Source organism: Physeter macrocephalus, chromosome 7 (genome assembly GCF_002837175.3).
Source record: "Physeter macrocephalus isolate SW-GA chromosome 7, ASM283717v5, whole genome shotgun sequence".
NCBI lineage: Eukaryota > Metazoa > Chordata > Mammalia > Artiodactyla > Physeteridae > Physeter > Physeter macrocephalus.
Window position 1 is genome coordinate 19,072,169 of NC_041220.1, and position 6,769 is coordinate 19,078,937.

Sequence of the window (6,769 nt, forward strand, 5' to 3'; positions counted from 1 at the left end):
GGCCCGTGAGCCATGGCCGCTGAGCCTGCGCGTCCGGAGCCTGTGCTCCGCAACGGGAGAGGCCACAACAGTGAGAGGCCCGCGTACCGCAAAAAAAAAAAAAAATACACTCATATATAAATATGTATAATTCAATCACTTTGCTATACACCTGAAACTAACACAACATTGTACTATACTTTAATTTTTTTTAATGGTTAAAAAAAAGAAAAAAAATTATACTCAGAGAAGTCTTGCTCCCATCCTTCTCCTGTTCCCATGGCCTCTTCATCCCTTATAGGTAAACATTTCTTCACTCTGTAAAGAATTAAACATTTATCCTGCTTTTGGGGAAGAACTATTATTTATCTCCTGTTGATGAGGGAAAATTCTTCTTTATAGAAAAATGCCAGCTAATAAATGTAGGAGGAATTATTTAATTGGAAAAATCTTTTTGCAGTTCTTACTGAAATAATTAATTCAGACAGGATGTTAAAACCATTGGGTAAAGGTTTTTGAAGATGATATTGGCACAGAACCAAATATCACCCCACAGATTACTTGCTTATTGTAAAGGAAAAACATATCTTACAACTGATTGAGCTGGCATTATCATCTTAGCCAAGTGACAAACTTGACACTTTGTGCTCACTGATGGGATGCAATATTAAATATACAGCATTAACCATGAAGCATTCTTGCCAAGAAACGTTTACCATGTTTCCAGCCAAACCTTTGGGCTAAACCTCCAGTTAATAGGAATATGGGGGCTTCCCTGGTGGCTCAGTGGTTGAGAATCCACCTGCCAACGCAGGGGACATGGTTTCGAGCCCTGGTCCGGGAAGATCCCACATGCCACGGAGCAACTAACCCCGTGCGCCACAACTACTGAGCCTGCGCTCTAGAGCCCGCGAGCCACAACTACTGAGCCCATGTGCCACAACTACTGAAGCCTGTGTGCCTAGAGCCCGTGCTCCGCAACAAGAGAAGCCACCACAATGAGAAGCCCACGCACCACAACAAAGAGTAGCCCCTGCTCGCCACAGCTAAAGAAAGCCCGCGCACAGCAACGAAGACCCAACACAGCCAAAAAAAATATATATATATAGGAATATGGGAGTTAAAAGAACAAGTTAAACAATCAGACAAATCAAGAATGTGGGACATCTTACAAGACAACTGATCTGGTTTCTTCTAATGGCAATGTCAAAGAGGAAAAGTGGCAGAGCTGTTCTAAAGAGAGTAAATAAGACTAAATTTTAAAATGACATAATATTCACAAATAGTAAGGTATTCACACCAGGTACATAAAGTTCAACACTTTGCAATATTAAGTAACTTATTACTTATTATTACTCTTACAGTTGTGTATAAATAGTTGTAGAAATAACAAGTAACGTGTGAAGAGTGTTACTGATTCTTTACCTTAGCAACAAGATGGATGTTGAACATTAAAATTGCAACGAGTTTTATTTATAAAACCATTTAATAACATTTCATTAAAGTTTCAAAAAATTATTTAAATTTTATTTAAAATTGAGACACTAACTGTATTTATATTTTGCCTTTTAGCTTTAATAACTTTGAATATTTTAAGACAACTTTTTAAAACAAAAATAATTTTAATATTTATTTTAATTTCCATTTTTAATGAAATATATTTAAATATTATACACTTGGAATACATTTTTTATACTTTATGTTAGTGCCAACAGATATTGTGAGAAAATTCTTATAAGAATATAATTAATGATTTTGTTAAAATGAAAGCAAAACAAATGGAAAAGTTTCTTCAGAATAAAGATTTGAAAAGACAAGAAAAGACAAAAACAATGGAAGAATATCCAAATATACAGAGAATAGAATAAAAATAAGCAGCATTCCTGAAGGAGAGACCTGAACAAAAGAAACAGAAACATGATTCAAAGGCATATGACTTTATTACTCACCCAGACACTGCTGTTGAACACCCAGATATGTGCAATAATTAAATTCAGTCCTCTTTGATATTTTGTACTTTGTCATATAAAACCATAGTGCAACCCATCTTTTTCAATTTTATTGTAATACAAATTTATTTGCCAAGGTAAGAGGATGGAATATATTTTAAGTTTGTTATCATGATTCAAACATTTAAAATATTTAGACATATTATACATGGATCTCCATTTGAACTCTTGCCTTGGATCCTGTAAACATTAGGGGTGGGTCTGACTGCAATTTCAAATACCAAAATAATTAAGCAGTATCTATAAAGTTTTCAAAGAGAAAACTGCAACCCTAGAATGGTAAACCACTTATGTCTATTCAAGTTTCCTTCAACATGTAAAAAGAAACAGATGGGGCTTCCCTGGTGGCGCAGTGGTTGAGAGTCCGCCTGCCGATGCAGGGGACACGGGTTCGTGCCCCGGTCCGGGAAGATCCCACGTGCCGCGGAGCGGCTGGGCCCGTGAGCCACGGCCGCTGAGCCTGCGCGTCCGGAGCCTGTGCTCCGCAACGGGAGAGGCCACAACATTGGCAGGCCCGCGTACCGCAAAAAAAAACAAACAAACAAGCAAAAAAAACAGATGATTTCAGATGAGCTGAGAAGGCATCCATGAATCCTTGAAAAAGTTACATAAAGATGTCTAACAAATGACCCACAATTAAGAGCTCAAGATTGGGAGATTTCTGGGCAAACAGCCGTGTGAATGAGTTCCTACTGCTCAGCTCTTTCAACTCCAGCCCAAATACCAACCACTTCCCCCAAGTAGGCAGGTAGAGTGTATAAGCTAAACTTCGTCTGCTTAGATCTCTTCAGAAGACATTAAACTCCAGACTTTCCCTTTCAGGCCAGATAAAAACCTTGGGGTCCTGTAGAAAGAGCAAGAGCACTGGTGTGAGGATTGAAAAGCCCCTGATATATGATCATACCAAATCTCATTCCTTTTCACCTGTCTGGCCCTTAGGGATAGTGGGGAACGGACAAACTGACTGAATCCTTCCTGCCCCAGAATCAGGAGTCCAGAGAGCAGAGAGTTCTCAGTAGGGGATAAACAACCTTCTGGCTTGAGTGCCAGCAGGCTGCAAGACAGAAAACACCAGTGCCTCTCAGAACTAGTGGAGTTGCCCTGGAGGTACACCAGCAGCAGGGCTTGAGCCCTGAGCAAGGGTGGAACCCCGTGGAGGCAAAGGAAAATAACAAGGCCCCTAATCTGGCAGCCAGAGTGAGGAAGCAGCAGCATACCCAGAACTGAGATCACCTCCTGAAACAGAACTACTGGAGGGCAAAGCAGCGACCTTAAACATACAAAATGAAAGTGCTTAAGGAAATTTGATTACAAATCACAAACGATGGATTTCCATTTTTTTAATTAAGTAGATAAATCAAAGCGGAGTAAGGTCACTATTTAGACCTTGATTAATTAAAGGACAAGTCAGAGACCTACCTTTTTTTTTTTTTAATTTATTTTTTGGCTGCGTTGGGTCTTCGTTGCTGTGCGCGGGCTTCTCACTGTGGTGGCTTTGCTTGTTGCGGAGCACGGGCTCTAGGCACGCAGGCTTCAGTAGCTGTGGCACGTGGGCTCAGTAGTTGTGGTGCACAGGCTTAGTTGCTCCGCGGCATGTGGGACCTTCCCAGACCAGGGCTCGAACCCGTGTCCCCTACATTGATAGGAGGATTCTTAACCACTGTGCCACCAGGGGAGACCCAGAGACCTATCTTAAAACACTGAGCAAGCATGCAAAAAACGGGACTCGAGAGAAAAGATGACAACTGACCTGGACAGATCAAAAGGCATCTCTCATAAAAAAGTCACGGAGTGCCAGGAGAAATTAACAAAATATAGATGAAGGAAAAGCAATCATTAAATAAATTAATAAAAGAAAATATAAGCCTGTAGACTGAAGGGGTTAGGAGCCACAGTTAAGGTTGTTTGAGAAAATACACACCCTACATTAGCTTCATAAAATTCTCTATTACTTCAAGGATAAAATCATACAAGCTTCTAGGCTAAAAGAACAAAAGATTGAGAAAGAGAGAAAAAGAATCATCTTCCCATCCCACCCCCAAAAAAGATCAGTATTGGGTTTTTTTTAACAATGCAAGGTAAAACTAGTTTAGCTTCTTTCTTAATTAAATTTGAGTCTTTTCTTGAGTATTTTGGTAAGATGGTATAGAGAGATGGTAGATTTTCTGAATATTTCCCTTTCTGAGATTTTTTTTTTCACTCAGCAAATGAAGGATAACAGACACTTGTAGAATACATACTGTGCCAGGCATTGCTCTAAGCACTTTAAAAGTATTAACTCTTTTAATCCTCATAACAACCCCATGAGGTAGATACTGTTATAATCCCTATTTTATACATGAGGAAAGAAAGCACCAAGAGGTTTAAAAATTTGTCCAAAGTCACAAGCTGGTAAGTGGCAAAATCTTTCCTCTCTACTAATATCAGCCAATGTGCAATATAGTATTAAAAGTCATAAGCAGAATAAAGAGACACCTTATAGAAAAGGCAACTCATGCAGATACAATGGTCATAAATCTGTAAACACTAACACCATGAATAATTTTGACTTCAAAAAAATTCACAATTTGTGGATGAGAAAAAATACCATAACTCAAGTCATTAAATGATATACTTGTAAAAGTATTTGTAATACAAAACAAATAATTAAGTAATCTCATAGAAAACAATAGTAAAAAGCAACTTGACAGGAAAATGGACTATGGATATAAATATGCAGAAGAGTAAATATTAATAGGCAGAGTCAATCCAAAGACACATATGAAAATATTTTTAAAACACTACTATACAGAAAAGTATAAAGTACCAATGACATACTACTTTACATCTATCAGATCGTCAAGAATCAAGAGCCTCAGTTAACACCTTACTAAAGTCCTTACTATGGCTGACGAGGCCTAACCTAGCCTAGACTACCCCTTCTGACCTCATTTCTTTCCACTCTTCTCCTATCACTCAGCCACACTGTCCAGCTTCAAACGCATCTTCAAACGCAAGAAACATCGACCCCCTCTGCCTAAAACATGCTCTCCTTAGGTATTATCATGGCTTACTCCTTCTTACATCAGGTCTTTGCCCAAAAGTCAATGCTCAGAAATTTGCCCTGATCACCCAATACAGAATCCCTCTCCCACAATACTCCCTCTCATCTTATCCTACTCTACTCTTCCTTATAACACTTATCAGTTACCTAGTGTAACTGATTGTTTTATTGTATTGGTGCAATATTTATTAGATCATATTAGTGGTTGTACTGCATTTGCTTATTACTTATCTCCCTCAGTAGACTCGAAAGTCCAAGAGAGCAGAAACTTTTTTGACTCTAATGTCTGGAATAGTGCCAGACACATGGCAGAGATACTCAAAATTTGTTGATGGAATGAACAAGCATACAATGAGCAAACAACTATCACTAGTTAGGGTGCTAAGAAAATGAAACTCTTCCAAATGGGGATATGTGGATTTACAATAGCATTTTTGAATTTATGTATAATTATGCACATGTATGACAACATCCCTTTTAACCCAGCAATGGGTTACCATCCCCATAATCTAAATAAAGCTCCAAATTATAAGGACATATGCATAAGAAGAATGTCTGTAATGGTACTACTTGTAGAGGAAACAAAGCAAGAATGAATGCTCGGGACTTCCCTGGTGGCACAGTGGTTAAGAATCTGCCTGCCAATGCAGGGGACACTGGTTCGAGCCCTGGTCTGGGAAGATCCCACATGCTGCGGAGCAACTAAGCCCGTGTGTCACAACTACACGCCTAGAGCCTGTGCTCCGCAACAACAGAAGCCACCGCAATGAGAAGCTAGCGCACCACAACAAAGAGTAGCCCTCGCTCGCCGCAACTAGAGAGAGCCCGGGCAGCAATGAAGACCCAACGCAGCCAAAAATAAATAAATAAATAATAAATAAATAAATAAATAAGAATGAATGCTTATCAAGAAGCATATATTTGGATAAAATACGGTACATACACAGCACAGATTATTTAAGCTTTAAAATAACTGAAATTAGATCTGTGCCTAGTAGGAGGATTTGTACTAAATAGTAAGCAAGAAAAGCAAGATTCAGATAAATGTATATAATGTGAGCCCATTTTATAAAACAATGACTAACCTTTCACTCTATATGTGTGTACATATATAAGCATGATAAAGCGTGAGGTAACAGATTTATTTTATTTATATTTTATTTTTGGCTGCGTTGGGTCTTCGTTGCTGTGTGTGGGCTTTCTCTAGCTGCTGGGAGCGGGGGCTACTCTTCGTTGGGGTGCGCAGGCTTCTCATTGAGGTGGTTTCTGTTGCTGCGGAGCACAGGCTCTAGGCGTGTGGGCTTCAGTAGTTGTAGCATGCGGGCTCAGTAGTTCACGCCTAGAGCCTGTGCTCCGCAACAACAGAAGCCACCGCAATGAGAAGCTAGCGCACCACAACAAAGAGTAGCCCTCGCTCGCCGCAACTAGAGAGAGCCCGGGCAGCAATGAAGACCCAACGCAGCCAAAAATAAATAAATAAATAATAAATAAATAAATAAATAAGAATGAATGCTTATCAAGAAGCATATATTTGGATAAAATACGGTACATACACAGCACAGATTATTTAAGCTTTAAAATAACTGAAATTAGATCTGTGCCTAGTAGGAGGATTTGTACTAAATAGTAAGCAAGAAAAGCAAGATTCAGATAAATGTATATAATGTGAGCCCATTTTATAAAACAATGACTAACCTTTCACTCTATATGTGTGTACATATATAAGCATGATAAAGCG